At 47.1% G+C, this 17,224-nt stretch overlaps 1 pseudogene across 3 annotated transcripts in view; it reads right to left on the reverse strand.

The window, feature by feature from the left end:
• Positions 1 to 225: 225 nt before the first annotated feature.
• Positions 226 to 17,224, reverse strand: part of LOC309331997 (leucine-rich repeat neuronal protein 1 pseudogene) — a 45,008-nt pseudogene continuing 28,009 nt past the window's right edge. For 2 of the 3 annotated variants that reach the window (XR_014161623.1, XR_014161624.1), the window contains 2 exons: positions 15,990 to 16,052; positions 226 to 5,814 (listed from right to left, as the gene is read on the reverse strand). The product of XR_014161623.1 is annotated as a leucine-rich repeat neuronal protein 1 pseudogene (transcript). The remainder of the gene's footprint in view (positions 5,815 to 15,989; positions 16,053 to 17,224) is intronic. The other variant, XR_014161622.1, reaches the window with a different exon arrangement.

Raw genomic sequence — 17,224 nt, forward strand, 5'->3', positions numbered from 1 at the left:
ACGCACATCTCTCGACACCGCACAGGTCAGTGCAGCCTTCTGCTAGGCTGCACCAGTTTCTGCAGCGCCCCCCAACACAGAGGTGGCCAAAGGCACCTCGGCCGCTTGGACTTGGCACACCTTCAGTCCCATGTCTTCACCAGGTTTTTCAGCCCACTTCCTACTCTGCCCCACTTCCTGTTTCTTTTAGACTTCCTCCTCCTTGGTAGGGTTGCCATATTTCAAAAAGACCACGATTTTTCACTTGACTTGCATAAAATCAGGGAAAGTGCTGCCTCGATTGTGGGATGTAATCCATTGGAACAGTCAAGTACTGTACAACATTCTTTATTTCCCCAGAGTGGGCACAGGTAGTGGGCTGCTACTCCAGTCAGTGTAACTTCCTGTTCTGCTGGTCTGGAGCATCCTCCCCTGCATGTGACCTGGGAGATGGGTGTGGCCCTGGCTGACTCCATAAAGGAGCCGAGTCATGCAGCCATTTTCTCTTTCTTGATCTCTCTCTCGTGCTGATCTCTTGCTGCCATTTTGTTCTCTTAATGTAATTTTGCTGTCTGCTGGTTCTTAGCCAGCAACACATGAGCTCAATCTCCATGTAAAATGAACTCAGTTTGTTATGTAACTACTAAGTAAAGCCTGCCTTTCAGGGATCAAATCGTGAACTGAAATGTGAGTAAACTTCTTGTTACTTTTAAGGAAAGACTCTTGTGTCTTTATTCTTTTAAGAGGGATCAAAGGGGACACCAGGAATAATCCATCTGGACAAGCCAAATTGGATTACTCAACTACAGACATTCAAACAAATCTGCAGACCAGCTTCCTACTATATTCCCCTGCTATATTAAGGGGAATCTGCTCTGCTACATCACTCACTCCTTCACTGGTGTGAGTGAAGGAAGGATAATACTTATTCAATATATCCTTTCCTTTTCCTTAACATTCCCACATGGATGTCAGTTCTGCCTTTGAAATTCTGGTAATGTCTGGGGAAATCCGGATGTATGGCAGCCCTACGCCTTGGTACCTTCTGTATCCTTCTACCCCCCCACCCCCCAAAGGCAAGCTGATCTTAAGAATTTAGAGATTTCATCATCTGAAGCCCCTCTCTCATTAGTCCCTTTCCTTGCCTCAGCTCTTGTCCTCAGCCTATCCTTTCCCCAGGTTATTCGTTCTTATTCCATTGCTTGCATTTGACCCTTTCCTTAGCCGTCTTGCCCCTTGGCTCCCTGCCCTATACTTTTCTAGCACTCAGCCTGCCCTCCAAGGTTCTTCCTGTACAATATATTTTTATTTGCATTTGAAGTGACAATTTCCCATTACTTCGCAGGGTTTGGCCTGCAAACCATGTCAGCATTGCTGTCAGGATTGTGATGTTGTGTGTCAGTGGACTAGCTGAGCCAAACAGAGGCTTCAGTGCTACAAGCGCAATGTCCTATCAATGGCCATATTACAGCACTCTGCATTCTGGTGTTCCTGAAGAGCAGAAGGGTGTGTACTGAGACAGCATGGCCACACTGTTGCAGCAGAAAATGCATGTTCCCCTCTGAAATTATGCATAATGTGAACCCCTGGGGTGGCCATTCCCGTTTCTCCTGCTTCTGCCATAATGTTTTGTGAGTGGAGCATGAGACTTTTAATCTCAGGATCGTGTGTTTGAGCCCCACGTTGGGCGAAAGATTCCTGCATTGCAGGGGTTGGACTAGATGAGTCACATGGCCCCTTCCAACTCTACCATTCTACGATTCCAACCTTTTCTGTAACCTGGATTTGGTGTGAGAATCATCTTCAATTGGTCAAGGAATTTCAAAGAACTTGAAATGATTGGGGAAATGATGATGATGGGGCCACAGGATTAGCACTCAGCAACTGTCAGCTGTCTTCTGAGGAAGCTCAGCCAACTCTCAATGGTAAAAGATGGTCAGGTCTGGCTGACTCATCACCTTCCGACAAAGAGAGTCTATGGGGTTTGGCTGAGGCTAGCCAGAAGCTAGCCAGTGGAAAAGAGCATGGAGAAAGCTCACAAGATTCAGGGCTCAAACCGCAAAACCCATTTTTAATGCCATGGCTCATAGTCCTGGGACATGAGAAATAATGCCCTTTGAGCAAAGTGCCTTTTTTTTTGCCACTTAGGTAAGCACCATCTGTCCTTGTATGCCTGAGATCAGAACAGAGGACATACAGGCCAAAGCATGGGATTGCTGTTAACGCAATGTTGGATTATCCAACAGGCAGGCTAAGCATGTGTTTAGGGCATCAGAAAAGCAGGGGTACCAAACTCCCCCTCTCCACACATGCAAATGAGATTTTTAAAAAATAAAATGACATTTGATATTTTTTAAAAAACATGTGAAAACTCAGAACTTTGTTAGGCTTCCTTACACTCTCCTAGGCACCCTCCCCCCGTTTTCCTGCTCTCTTCCTAACACCCACCTAAACCAGGGGGTGTTCTGCTACAGGAGATCACAATAATGAGGTTGCACGGGACCTATATGCTTGTGCATTTTGGCATATGTGTAAGTTTTGTGTCATTTTGAAAAACAAAAATATATTTTAGGGGATTAGTATTGTTTTTATTTTTCATCATGAATTTGGGGGCACCATACCCCTCCCCCAGTGCTTAGGGTCTCTAAAGGCCACGGATGCCTTGATCTGGACAGGTCTCTCTCCCCTCCTCTCTCCCGTCTGAAACTGAAGCTGCAGTCCAGCCCAGGAGGAGAAACTGGCCTGTTAATCCCCAAATGCCCACAAGAGGGAAGCATCTCAACCTTAGTTTCTAAAAGCAACTTATTTTTTACTTTGGGTAAGATGGATAGATTTCACAGCTTGCACAGGGTGTTCTGTGTTGGCTTCCTTTCCAACCAACACACCCAAACACTCTCTGTGTTCTCTAATGCCACAGCTTTATTCAAAAACTCATCTCTCCCCCCTTGCCCCCCAGGGGCTACACTGTCCCAGTTGCTCTGTCATCCACCTGTCACGCTCCCCTCCTTATTTGGCTACGACTACACAGGGAGACCTTGACTAAAGAATAAACATCCAGCTTCCTGGTGCTCTCTAGAGGCGGTGTATGCAAAGGTGGGTGCACAAGGAAGAAAAGTGGGAGGAAAGGGCATGGATTGGGAAACCCCATACCCTAAAATCCATGGGGAAGGGAGTTCTCCCACCAGGAGCAGGAGGCAGAAGTGTGTGTGCCCACCTGCCACCTGTTTCCTTCACGGCTGTTGCCACAGGTAGGTCTTGGACGTGTCAATCTGGCCTGGTGGAGGGGGCAGCAGGAGAGGGTGCCCCCCTCCTGTGGCTGGAGGAGGGGGTAGAGCTGACATGGGCAGAGCCAGTTGCGCCAGCGGTGCCATGGGCAGGGGCGGGTCCCCCTCCGCATCCCACAAGCTGATGAGGGGCGGGTAGACCTCGTTGAGCGGGATGGCCGCCGCATGCTGCATGTACTTCTTGAGCGAATGACGGCAGCCTTTCTCCTTGAGTCGCCGTGAGGCGCAGAGAAGCAGCAGCACTGCGCTCAGGGCAGCCAGCAAGGAGCCGGTGACGGCAGCCAAGGCTGCTCCTCCAGCCCAGCCTCCCATCAGTTCCACTGCGAGCGAGGCCTCCTTGGTGGTGACATTGAGGCAGGAGCGCTGGGTGCGGGGCAGCTGCAGAAGAGGCGGAGTCATGGCAGAGGTTGGCAAGGGGCTTGTTGGGGGCGCCGAGGAGCCCTTGGAAACTGCCAAAGAAACTGTGGTTGTCAGATGACCCACAGAAGAGGCGGAAGACTCTTCTTGGGTTGCCCAGGAATCCAGAGAAGTTGTGGAAGCACGTGGGGTTGCTAAGGCAGCTTCCAAAGAGCTGGTGGAGGCCACCAAGGATGGGGGGACATCCGCGTAACCAGCAGCTGCTGAGGACCTGGGAACAGAGGACACAACAGTAAGGCAAATCTCATAGCGGGTGGCTGGCTGTAGGTGCGTGAGGTTGAACTCCTTGATGCCCACAGGGACTCGTGCTGTGTAGCTCAGGTGGGGATTATGGATTCGCATGGTAGCTGACGACCATGGCAGCAGTGGAGGAGGTGGGTGGACTGTGGAGGACTCATCACTCCTCTCACTCTTCCTCCCCTCCGCAAAGGATGTCGTCCACTCCACCACCACAAAATGTGACTGAACCTTCTTAGCAAGAACAAGCAGCTGGATGGGGGCAATGGGTCTGTCTTCTGTCACAGCAAGGACCACACTGCGGCTGGTAGAGCCCAGCCCATTCCACGCCACACAAGTGTAGACTCCTGAGTCTGCCGGGTTGGTGGCACTGATCTCTAGAGTTCCCCCTACCCTCAGATGGAGCCTCCCTGACCCTGTGGTCACTTTCCCCCCCGATGGCGTTATCCATTGGAACTGCGGTGGTGGCTCCGAGCTGGCTGGGCAATCCAGAGCTGTTGTTGAGCCGGCCGATACCTCCAGCCTCTCGGAGAGAGCCTTGGAGGAGATTTCTGGCAGGCATGATCCTCCCATGACACCTTTCAGCTCTTCTTGGAGCTGTTGCCCAGCGGCTTCCAAGGGCAGGGTGCAGAGCGTGGTTTGGGACTCAATTAACCGGACATGTCCCATGGCCAACGGCTGCCAGGCTTCTGGGCAATCACAGCGTAGTGGGTTTCCATAGAGACTGAGCTCTGCCAAAGCTGGCAAGGCCCCTATCAGGCCTAGAGGGAAGAGGCTGAGGGCCGCATTGCTGGCCAGAAGGGTGCGAAGAGCTGGCACCTCCCGGAAGGCTCCAGGATGCAAGTAGGAGAGACGTGGGTTGTTGCACAGCTCAAGCTTTGCCAACTCTGGGAGATTCTCAAAAGCGTCTTTGTGGATGCCGGTCAGATCCTCCATGCTGTTGAGGCTCAGCTCCTCCAAGTGCAGCATGTCCTTGAAGTCCCCTGTCCGAACTTCTGCGATGGGGTTCTTGTTGAGATCCAGGAACTTCAGGAGAGGAAGGCCCTTCAGTGCCTTGGTGGGAACATGTGGAAGATGGTTGTCGTAGAAGGACAAACTTTCCAGGTAATCCAGCCCTCGGAAAGCATCAGCGGGTACTTCACTTAGCTCCATCCCAGCCAAGACGAGGCTGTGAAGCCGTCCCAGTGGCTGGAAGCTGCCCCCTTCTAGCTGCGAGATGGGGTTCTCTCCAATCATCAGGATCTCCAAATTGGGGAGAGGGAGGAACCAGTGGTGGTTAATGGCACGGAGATGATTGGCATTGAGATGCAGCCGAAGTAGGCTCCTCAAACCAGCAAAGGCCAACGGCTCGATGGAAGAGATGCGGTTGTGGTTTATGTAAAGTTCCTCAAGTGACGTGAGGTCATGCAAACAGTGGTCAGGTAGCTCCTCCACCTGGTTCTCCTCCAAGTAAAGCGTAATGAGGCGCGAGAGGTTAGCTAACCCAGTATCGCTGATTCTGGAGAAGTGGTTCTGCGAGAGGTCCAGCTCGGTCAGGTTGAGCAAGTGCTGCAGCTCCCCGCTGACCCTGGATATCTTGTTGCTCTGCAGCAAGAGAACCTGGGTGTCTGAAGAGAGATTCCCTGGCACTTGGGTCAGCAGCAGGTCATTGCAGTCCACTGTACGGGCCTCGTGGTAGACTGACTGTGGCGTGAACCATGGGCGAGTCTCACAGACACACTGTGGCGGGCAGGTGAGAGTGGCAGGCAGCAATCCTGGCAGGAGCAGCACCAGCAGAGCGCGGAGCGGGAAGGAGGGCATTGTGTCCTCCCCAGACAGGCACCCTTGGCAAGGCTGGGGAGAAAATCTTGATCTGTCAGATGTGAGCTCTAGGGCAGTCCATGGAGCAAGCTCATCTCTGGAAGGCAAAAGAGAGAATGAGTTGGACCAGAGGTTTCCAAACTTATTTGGCCTACCACCCCCTTTACAGAAAAAAATTACTCCCCCCCCCCCCGGAAATCTACCTTCTTTAAGCAAGCAAACAGAAAGATGCAGTGACAAATTTGTGATCTTTTATGTGTTTATATTGCTACCTATGCTCTACAACACTTCCCACTTTCCAGGCCTGGGTGAAGCTGGAAAGGGAGGACTTCCGGGTTTAGCGCCATCGGTAATGGCGGAATTCCTCTGACCAAGAGGAATTTGCCCCGTGGGAATTTGGGTCTGGCTGCCACGGCGAAGGCGGAGACCTGTTAAAAATCGCAGGCACTGAAGCCTGTGAACGTGGGGATTCGGCTGGCACGTTTTGCTCCTCCCCTGCTCGCGGGGAAACCCGATTTCGGGGATCCGGAGCAACGTGGGGTGAGCGGCGCGGTGCTTTGAATCGACTGCTTTTTCCACAGAGCGAAGCCGCATAGCCATTACCGGAGAGCGCTGACCTTTTCCTGTGGTTAATCGGACATTAAAGCAACTACCCATGAGTAGAATGAAGTAGGAGAATTGGATTTTCAAAAAGCTTTAATTTGACAACGAAAACGGGGGAGGTTCAACACAGGAAGTCCGCCTTCCCCCTTTTGTAAATAGACTGAAGCAAGGAAGCTGTAAGCTGAAGCCTTGGAAAGCCTACTTGTAAAGGGCTAAATTTTCACCGGGAAAAAATATCATTATTGAACCCCCCTCAGATGCAGGAGAAGAGGGGGGGGGGGAGTTTCGGACTGAATTTGCCTGCAGGAGAGAGTGGGAAGAGAGTTAAAAGCACTACCGCTCTGACCCTGGGAACGGGCTCCTATTGAGGTGCTTTGGAACGTTTGTTGACAGCTAGATAAATAAGAAGAGATACATTGAATTACTTTCTTGCGACTGTTTCCGTCTGTGTTATAAAGGACTAAAAGTTGAAAATTGAAACTAAGTCTATTTATTTGAACTGCATTTGGATATTTGGAAATTACAGACTAACACAAATAGAAACTGCTTCCCCCTAGAGGAAGCTGCTATTGTTATAAGAGCTGGGCTAGGGAATTTCCACTGCAAGATAAACTGAGTGACTGTGAGACTGACCTTGAATCTTTAAGTGTTATGGCAGATGGAAAGGAAAAAATAGATCAGCCAACTTCTGAAAAAACATTAAGGTCTGGGAAGACTTTGCAGCAGCCAAGGAGAGCCTCAACATCAGGTCCCTCTTCCTCTGCAGCTGCTGTGCCAGTACATTCTAAATTCAAAGGAATGTCAACAGAAGACACTTTAGCGGTGGCACTAAGCAAGATAAGTGACTCTTTGGATCAACTTAACCAGAAAGTTGACACGGCAACTACTAAAATTGACTTAAACAGAGAAAGTATAAATTTAAATACAGAAAGTATAAATAAGTTGGGACAAAAAGTGAATACCAATACAGAGGCTATTCAGAAATTGGTACAGGAGTCTACTTTGATACGGCAGACAGTGGAGGAAGCTAGGGAAAAAGCTGCTGCTGTGGAATGCAAAGTAACACAATTAGAGAGTGAAAACACAATTAGAGAGTGAAAGAGTTCCAGACCTGCAGAGGCAATTTGACGACCACAAATTGACCCTTTCTATGATTGAACTTAAAGAAAAACAGACGAACTTGAGGATCAGGGCTTTGCCTGAATTGGAGAAGGAAAGTTTGATAGACTTTCTTATGCAGGAATTTGCTGATTTTTGGGACGTGGATTTGGATCAAGAGGAATTTAAAATTGTGAGGGCTTTCAGACTTGGAAGAGGAGGGAAAAAAGAGAAAAATAGAATACGAGATTGTTTGATTACCCTCCGAACTAAAGAAGAGAGAGATAAAATTTTGGGTTGGCACTATCGGAAGAACTTGGAAGTTCAACAGTCAAGAGTGGAAATTTTTAAAGACGTCCCAAAATATCTTCTGGATCTTAGGCCTGACTATGGAGAGTTGGTTGTCCTGCTGAGAAAGAACGAAATCAAATTTAGGTGGGAGTTTCCCCAAGGTTTATCCTTCAGTTTCAAAGGAAGGAAAATAAAAATAAGATCGGTAGAGGATAAGGTAAAGTTTTTGGATAAATACGAAGAAGACTTGCACAAGGAGAGAAATTCTTGATAGTAGGCATCTACGCACCAAATGAAGGAAAATCGGAATTTTTAAAGAAATTACATGAGATTCTGTTGGATTATATGGACTATAATATGATTTTGATGGGAGATATGAATGGAGTGGTGTCTACAAACATGGATAAGGCCCAGAGACAGGTAGTCACTAAAGATGGTAGACTACCAAAAACTTTTTTTGATATGACTGAAAATATGGACTTAGCTGATATTTGGAGAATGAAGAACCCTCTGGGAAGAGAGGGAACTTTGAGGCCAAAATGACATGGACAAAAATGGACCAGATTTGGGTAACTAGAGGATTGGCTCCGAAGACCAGTAAAGTGGAGATTTGCCCCAAGACTTGCTCTGATCATAATGCAGTGAAGATGGAAATGAGATTGACGCCAATTGGTTCCTTCAGATGGAGGATGAATGATACATTGTTTAGGAGTGAAGAAGTGATCAAGAAGGCCCAAAAAACCTTGAGAGACTATTTCGAGACAAATATGAGCACAACAGTGGAAAAAAGAGTAATCTGGGATGCAAGCAAGGCGGTCATGAGAGGATTCCTGATACAACAGAATGCAATTAAGAAGAGAACCCAAAATGAAAAAAAGGACAAAATTTTGGAAAAAATAAAGGAAGGTGAGAAGAAGTTGAGAGTAAAACCAAAATCACAGGAGATCCTGAAAGAGATAAAGTTATATCAAGTACAATACATGAAATTGACGAACCAGGAAATAGAATGGAAGATCAAACAGATGAGACAAAAGACATTTGAATCGGCAAATAAATGTGGGAAATTGCTGGCTTGGCAAATGAAAAAAAGACAAAAACTTAATACTATTACGAATTTGGAAGTGGAAGGAAAGAATATCCAGAACCCAGTGGAGATTAGGAAGTGTTTCCAGAGGTATTTTAAACAACTTTATACACAGGAAAAGGAGAAGGAAATGGATATTGATCGATTTTTGAAAATAAATGGATTACATAAAATCTCTCAGGGAAACCAGTTAATGTTGAACTATAAAATAACAGATCAGGAAGTGGAAGGGGCCATCCAGGATATGCAATTAGGTAAATCTCCAGGACTGGATGGATTGACTTCAAGGTACTACAGGTCTCTGAAAGAATGGTTAATACAACCACTGAAGGAAGTCTGTAACGAAATATTGGAGGGGAAAAGGGCACCAGTGTCGTGGAAGGAAGCTTATTGTAATGGTTGTAAGGGGTTACTTGTGCGTAAGTTGCCTGCAAGTTCAGTCAGATTGCTTGGTTCACCATGCCTTGGCTGACAGCCCACACTCCGTGGCCGATCAGTCGCTTTGCAGAATCCGTCAGTGGGCGTTTCTTGAACCTCTTCCAGCATAAGAGCTGTTTGACGCCAAGTCTCCTCCTACTTTCCCTGCGCGGGACTCGTCTGCGCAAGTAAGGGGAAGGCAGAGGCGTGTCAGCGCTCTCTCCACTAGTCTCTGGTGAAGGGTCTTGGAGCCCTGTTTCCAACTCCTCTATCTCCTTCTCTTCTCTACTGGTGTTACGCTGAATTCCTTCCCCCCTGCTGGTCCCCTCTCCTGCATCGTTTTGGAGCCTTGCCTCCGCCTCTCTCTCTGATGTCAGTTCCCTGACATCCACCTCCCTCCCAGGACCCCCTCCACCCCCGGCCCGATCCGGTGACGTAACCTTGTCTCCCTCTTCAGCCGACGATGCAGGAAACCCCCGGAAGGAGCTGCTGTCGTCCTCCGAGGACTCAAACCCCACTTCCCACCCGCTCCGGTTTCTCCGCGCGGGACGGGCTTCCCCGTCTGATTCCTCCTCCCCTGACGCTTCTCCCTCTTCCTCTTCGGAAGTAGGAAAACCCACAAAATCCTCCTCTTCCTCATCAGTGGTCCCAAATTGCTCCTCCCAGAATCTCTCTATTGGTTTGGGCTTCCTCGGATACCTGCTGTGGAACTCTTCCACCAGATATCCATCATCTACCTCCCCCGCGGGAACCCACGTGTTTTCTGACTCGGGTTCTCCTTCCCAAGCTACCAGGTACTCCACCTGCCGCCCCCGCCATCGCGAATCTATGATCTCCATCACCTGGTTGCGGTGTTCCCTCTCCTCCACTTGTGGGTGTGTGAGGCCTTCTCCTCCTTCCCCCCGGAACCTCCCCCCCCCGTACAGTGAGAGCAGCGACCTATGAAACACCAGGTGGATTTTCATGCTGTCTGGCAACTTGAGCCTGAATGCCATCGGGTTCACTTGGTGTGTTACCTCAAAGGGTCCCAGCTGTTTTGGCCGCAGTTTCTTGCACCCTCCCTTAAAGGGTAGCCCTTGGGTGGATAACCACACCCGGTCTCCCACCCTTATAGTCTCTCCTTCCCGGCGACGTTTGTTTGCTTGCCTCTTGTACACTTCCTTGGCCCTTTCCAGGTTCATTTTAAGCTGCTGGTGCAGAGCCTCCATTTCTTCCACAAACTGTTCTGCTGCGGGTACGCTCCACCCTTCCTCCCCCCTCCCGGGAAAGGCCCTGGGGTGACACCCATAATTAGCCATGAACGGGCTCATCCCCGTGGACACATGCTCAGCATTGTTATACGCAAACTCAGCCAGTGCTAGCTTCTCTACCCAATCGTTCTGTCTCTCGACGTAGCAGTGTAGGTATTGCTGCAAAATACTGTTCGCTCTCTCTGCTTGCCTGTTGGTCTCCGGGTGTCTCGCCGTCGAGAATCCCACCTCCACCTGCAATAAGTTCATGAGCCTCCTCCAGAACCTCGAGGTAAATTGTTTCCCTCGGTCTGAGATAACCCTGAAGATGTGATCCACAAACAACCTGGCCGTTTCCTCTGCCGTTACTGCATGCGAGCAAGCTATAAAATGGCACATTTTGGTTAGCAGATCTACTACTACCATGACTGCTGTTTTCCCTCTGGACTTGGGCAAATCTGTCATAAAATCTATAGACACCACCTCCCAGGGTCTTCCCGGTGTGGGCAAGGGTTCCAGCAACCCTGCCGGGGCAGCCCTCTCCCCCTTAGCCCGTTGGCAGCCCCCCGTACATACTCTCATACATCTTCCCTCACCCTTGGCCGCCATAACTGCCTAGTAACCAGTAACATAGTTTTGTGTTGCCCAAAGTGCCCCGCTGTTGGGTTGTCATGAAGCTGTTTGAGCACCCTTTCCCGCAAGGCCTCCCCGGGCACATACATTGCTCCCTTGTAGTACAGCAGTCCTTCCCTTTCCTCAAAGCCTTCTCCATCCTTGGTTGGCGCTTGAAACCTCACGCGCGCGCGCTCCATCGATTTCCATTGGCTCATCGGGCCCGGAAGGCTGCCTTGGCATCTCAGGAATGCGGTAGTCAGGGCAACGCTCTCCTCTCCCTTCCCGCCTTTCCAAAGCGCGCGCTTCCTGCCGAGCTCCTATCGCAAGCGCAGCTTTGGTCAATTCATCCATAGATTGTGGGCGGGGTGCGCGGGAGAGCTCGTCCTTCACGGTTGGGGACAGCCCCTCCTCAAACAGCATCCGTATAGGCGGGTCATCCAGGTCCCATTCTAGCCGGTGTATCAGCATTGCAAAACGGGACCAATAGTCTCTAACGGATAGGTCCCCCTGCTTGCACCTCATCAGCTCCCGTTGGGTCACACTCTGCCCAATTTGGCTTGAATACATTGTGTCCATACCTTGGAGAAACTTCCGTACGTCCCTCATGGCAGCATTCCGCGTGGTCATTAGGGGCCTGACCCATTTGCGCGTCCCATCCTGAAGGTGCCCCACGATATATGCCACCCTCTCTGCATCGTCAGCAAAGTCATCATGCTGCAGTTCCAAAGCGTACTCTATTTCCGTTCGGAACGCGTTATAGTCCTGGGACTTCCCCCCAAAACTTGTGTACCAGTCCTGGCACTTTATTTGCCACTGGGGTGGGTCTAACCTGCGCATCCTGAGTTCGCCTTTCATCCAGCCGCGCCATCAGCAGAGCTACATGCTGTTCCAGGTCCCGGTTCCTCTTCACCAAGTCCTGCACACTCGCAGCTTGCTCCGCTGCACCGGCACCTCCAGTCTGGCTCATGGTTCCCGGCCTGTGCACAAGTAACTTCAGGGTCTGACGGATGGCTGTAATGGTTGTAAGGGGTTACTTGTGCGTAAGTTGCCTGCAAGTTCAGTCAGATTGCTTGGTTCACCATGCCTTGGCTGACAGCCCACACTCCGTGGCTGATCAGTCGCTTGCAGAATCCGTCAGTGGGCGTTTCTTGAACCTCTTCCAGCATAAGAGCTGTTTGACGCCAAGTCTCCTCCTACTTTCCCTGCGCGGGACTCGTCTGCGCAAGTAAGGGGAAGGCAGAGGCGTGTCAGCGCTCTCTCCACTAGTCTCTGGTGAAGGGTCTTGGAGCTCTGTCTCCAACTCCTCTATCTCCTTCTCTTCTCTACTGGTGTTACGCTGAATTCCTCCCCCCCTGCTGGTCCCCTCTCCTGCATCGTTTTGGAGCCTTGCCTCCGCCTCTCTCTCTGATGGCAGTTCCCTGACACATATTACACTTATACCGAAAACAGAGACTGAAAAGACACAGCTTAAGAACTACCGCCCCATATCGTTGCTTAATGTGGATTACAAAATTTTTGCAGATATTTTGGCTAAAAGATTAAAAAAGGTGTTAATAGAAGAAATTCATAAAGACCAAGCGGGTTTCTCCCGGGCAGACATTTGTCTGATAATACGAGAAATATAATTAATATTTTAGAAAAATTACAAGTGAATATTAATACTAAGGCAGTTTTGATTTTTGTGGACGCAGAGAAGGCCTTCAACAACATCTCTTGGAGTTTTATGAAGAAGAATTTACAGGGGATGGGGGTAGGCCAAGGTTTTGAAAATGGTATAGGTGCAATTTACTCAGAGCAAAAGGCAAAATTAATTGTGAATAATGTAGTGACAGAAGAGTTTAAGATTGAGAAAGGAACACGACAGGGTTGCCCAATCTCTCCATTGCTTTTTATATCGGTCCTGGAGGTTTTGTTAAATATGATCAGAAAGGACCAATTGGTTAAAGGCATACAAGTGGGAGCTAAACAGTACAAATTGAAAGCATTTGCCGATGATTTAGTATTGACTTTGCAGGAGCCAGAATCTAGTACCAAAAGGGTACTGGAATTGATTCAAGAATTTGGTCAGGTAGCAGGCTTTAAGTTGAACAAGACAAAAACTAAGGTTCTAGAGAAAAATTTAACTATGAATGAGATAGAGAAGTTCCAGGAAGAGACAGGACTAACATTGGTTAAGAAAGTGAAATATTTAGGGGTTAACATGACTGCTAAGAATGTTAATTTGTTTAAAGACAACTATGAAAAATGTTGGGACTGAGGTGAAAAAAGACTTAGAAATATGGTCAAATTTGAAGCTATCATTGCTAGGCCGAATTGCTGTGATAAAAATGAATGTATTGCCAAGGATGCTGTTTTTGTTTCAAACTTTGCAGATTTTGGACAAGATGGACTGTTTCAAGAAGTGGCAGAGAGATATTTCTAGATTTGTCTGGCAGGGCAAGAAGCCTTGAATAAAATTTAAGATACTAACTGATGCTAAAGAAAGAGGTGGATTTGCCCTGCCAGACCTCAAACTTTATTATGAATCAGTCGCATTTTGTTGGCTGAAGGAATGGCTGCTTCTTGAAAACACTGACATATTGGATTTGGAAGGGTTCAACAATGTATTTGGTTGGCATGCATATTTGTGGTATGATAAGGTCAAAGCACATAAAGCGTTTAAAAACCATATTGTCAGAAAAGCACTGTTTAATGTTTGGATAAGATATAAGGATTTGTTAGAAAATAAAACCCCAAGATGGTTGTCATCAATGGAAGCGAAGGCACAGAAAAAACTCAGTATGGAGGCCAACTGGCCAAAATATTGGGAAATTTTGGAACAAGTTGGAGACAGAATAAAACTGCAAAGCTTTGAAAAATTAAAAAATAAAGTGTGAGATTGGCTCCATTATTATCAAATAATGGAGGCATATAATTTGGATAAAAAAGTTGGCTTCCAGGTGGAAAAATCAAAATTGGAAACAGAATTGTTAGACCCTAAAATTAAGAATCTGTCAAGAATGTATAACTTGCTGTTGAAATGGAATACTCAGGATGAAACGGTGAAATCTGCTATGATAAAATGGGCACAAGATGTTGGACATAACATTATGATGGCTGACTGGGAACAGTTATGGACCACAGGTATGAAATTCATGGCATGTAATGCCCTAAGAGAGAATTTAATGAAAATGATTTACAGGTGGTACATAACACCAGTCAAGCTTGCAAAGATTTATCACTTGCCTGAAAATAAATGTTGGAAATGTAATGAGACTGAAGGTACATTCTTTCACCTTTGGTGGACATGCCCAAGGATTAAGACATTCTGGGAGATGATTTATAATGAAATGAAAAAGGTATTTGAATATACCTTCCTGAAGAAACCAGAGGCCTTTCTCCTGGGCATGGTCGGCCAATTGGTGCCAAAGAAGGATAGAATTTTCTTTATGTATGCGACAACAGCAGCAAGAATACTCATCGCGAGGTACTGGAAGACACAAGATTTACCCACCCGGGAAGAATGGCAGATGAAGTTGATGGACTATATGGAACTGGTGGAAATGACTGGCAGAATCCGAGACCAGGGAGAAGAGTCGGTGGAGGAAGATTGGAAAAAATATAAAGATTATTTACAGAAATACTGTAAAATTAAGGAGCTTTAGAAAAAAGGTGGAATAAAGTTATATGGCTTTGGCAGAAATGTTAGAAGGAACTAGGTATAGATAGATGGTTAATGTATTAAAAGGGGAAAAAACTAGGTTACAATATGTTAAAATTAACTATAAGACAGAAAATAGATGAAGATGGAAAGGACTTGCTGAAATAGTTAATTGAAGTGGAACACAAAAAGGGAGGCGTTGAGGAAGTCAATGAAACAAGGGTATGAAAGTTAAGATTGAAAAGATTGGAAGTGTTTTTAATTGTTTTTGTTTTGTTTTGCTAATTTAATGTTTTATGTAGTGTTTTTGTTTTTGTTTCTGTTTTTCTATGTTTAACCTTTCTTCTTTCTTTTTGTAATTTCCAAAATCTTAATAAATATTATTTAAAAAAGAAGAAGAAGAAGAAGAAGCTGGAAAGGGAGAAGCCCTTGTCTCTAGCCTGACTGCCAGATCCAGGGGAGGCACTGTTGCTGTCCTGCAATGGTGCCTGACTTGTCAGCAAGTGTCATTACACAACAGATGAAACATGTACAAACTGTTTTTCAAAATTTTCTTCTCCTCTCTTCTTACTGTATGCTTCCACTGCCCCCTTATTCAATGTCCTCCATTTGCACCCAAGGCTACTACCACTCCCTAGGTCATTCCAGCCCCCCCCCCCCGGGGGTGGTATTGCCCACAGTGGGAAACACTGGGTTAGACAGATATGAAAGTGGGGTTTCTCAGAGCAGGCATGTATTCTGAGTTCCAATCTAGCCTCCTGTCTCTGGCTGTGTTCTGCTTCCTGTTGACTGTGAACTCCCTGTGTTTCCAGTGCTGGTGGAGGAATTCAAAGTAGCACCATGGCAAGCCTTCTGTCCACGCCAGCTTTTCAGCTTGCTCCATGGAATGCTGCCCCCATGTGCTTCTGGAGACATTAAGCCATTTCTAGATCATCATCTCGAGGGACACGGGTGGCGCTGTGGGTTAAACCACAGAGCCTAGGACTTGCCGATCAGAAGGTCGGTGGTTCTAATCCCTGCAACGGGGTGAGCTCCCGTTGCTCTGTCCCTGCTCCTGCCAACCTAGCAGCTCGAAAGCACGTCAAAATGCAGGTAGATAAATAGGTACCGCTCCAGCGGGAAGGTAAACGGCATTTCCATGAGCTGTTCTGGTTCACCAGAAGCGGCTTAGTCATGCTGGCCACATGACCCAGAAGCTGTACGCCGGCTCCCTCGGCCAGTAAAGCGAGATGAGCACCGCAACCCCAGAGTCGGCCACGGCTGGACCTAATGGTCAGGGGTCCCTTTACCTTTACCTTTAGCTCATCTCTAGACCAGGTGTGAACCCCTCTTCACAGAGTAAAGGTAGCCAGTGCCCCCTGGAGTGCACACAAACAGAAGCAAATGAAGCACAAGAATGTGAACAGCTGGGTGTGGGGAGAGCAGTGAAATGACAAAAAAACAAAAAAAACCCACCGCAACAACTTCACTGTGCTCTAAAGGAATAATGTGAACACACCCTCTGTCTCTTTTTAAGAGTACGTTTCTAGTCCTCAGTACTGTAGTGGACAATGTGAGCAACATCTGGTCTGGAAATCACAAGTAGGAATTTAGCTGTGGTCAGGACGTAAGCAGCCCGTGCCCTGTGCTGCTCCTTGCAGCTCTCCCCTTCCCTGTCTCTTGCCCCACCTCGACTTTTTCACATAACTATTTCTCAACTCTTCTCCAATCATCACTATTTTAGAACAGAATAAATCAGAGTAAGAAAATGTGTGCAAATCACTGTAAAGAAAAGAACACAAAATGAAAGGAAAGATAAGATTTTGCAGAAAATCAAAGAATTGGAGAAGAAATTAAGATCAAATCCGAAGTCACAGCCGATTCTGAGAGAAATTAAACTATATCAAGCTCAATATTCCAAATTGATAAACCAAGAAATAGAATGGAAGATTAAATTAATGAAACAAAAAACTTTTGAATCGGCAAATAAATGTGGGAAACTGCTAGCCTGGCAGTTGAAGAAGAGACAGAAACTAAATACAGTTACAAACCTAGAAATTGAAGGAAGAAATATCCAGAACCCCATAGAAATTAGAAAGTGCTTCCAGAGATACTTTAAAAAATTATACACTCAAGGGCCGCAAGATGAGGTTGAGATTAAACAATTTTTGGAAAGAAATGGACTAACAAAGTTGTCACAAAAAAACAGATTAATCCTGAACAACAAAATAACACAGCAAGAGATTGAACAAGCTATCCAGAACATGCAATTGGGCAAATCTCCAGGGCCAGACGGCCTGACCTCCAAGTATTATAAGACATTAAAAGACTATTTGATCCAACCATTGATGGAGGTCTGTAATGAAATTATGGAAGGGAAGAAGGCGCCGGAATCGTGGAAGGAAGCTTTTATCACATTGATACCAAAATCTGAAGCTGAAAAGACACAACTTAAAAACTATCGTCCCATCTCCCTTCTGAATGTGGATTACAAAATATTTGCAGACATTTTGGCAAGTAGATTTAAAAGAGTTCTTAATGAAGTAATTCA

The sequence above is a fragment of the Podarcis erhardii genome, assembly GCF_964252035.2.
Source record: "Podarcis erhardii genome assembly, chromosome: 17".
Lineage (NCBI taxonomy): Eukaryota > Metazoa > Chordata > Lepidosauria > Squamata > Lacertidae > Podarcis > Podarcis erhardii.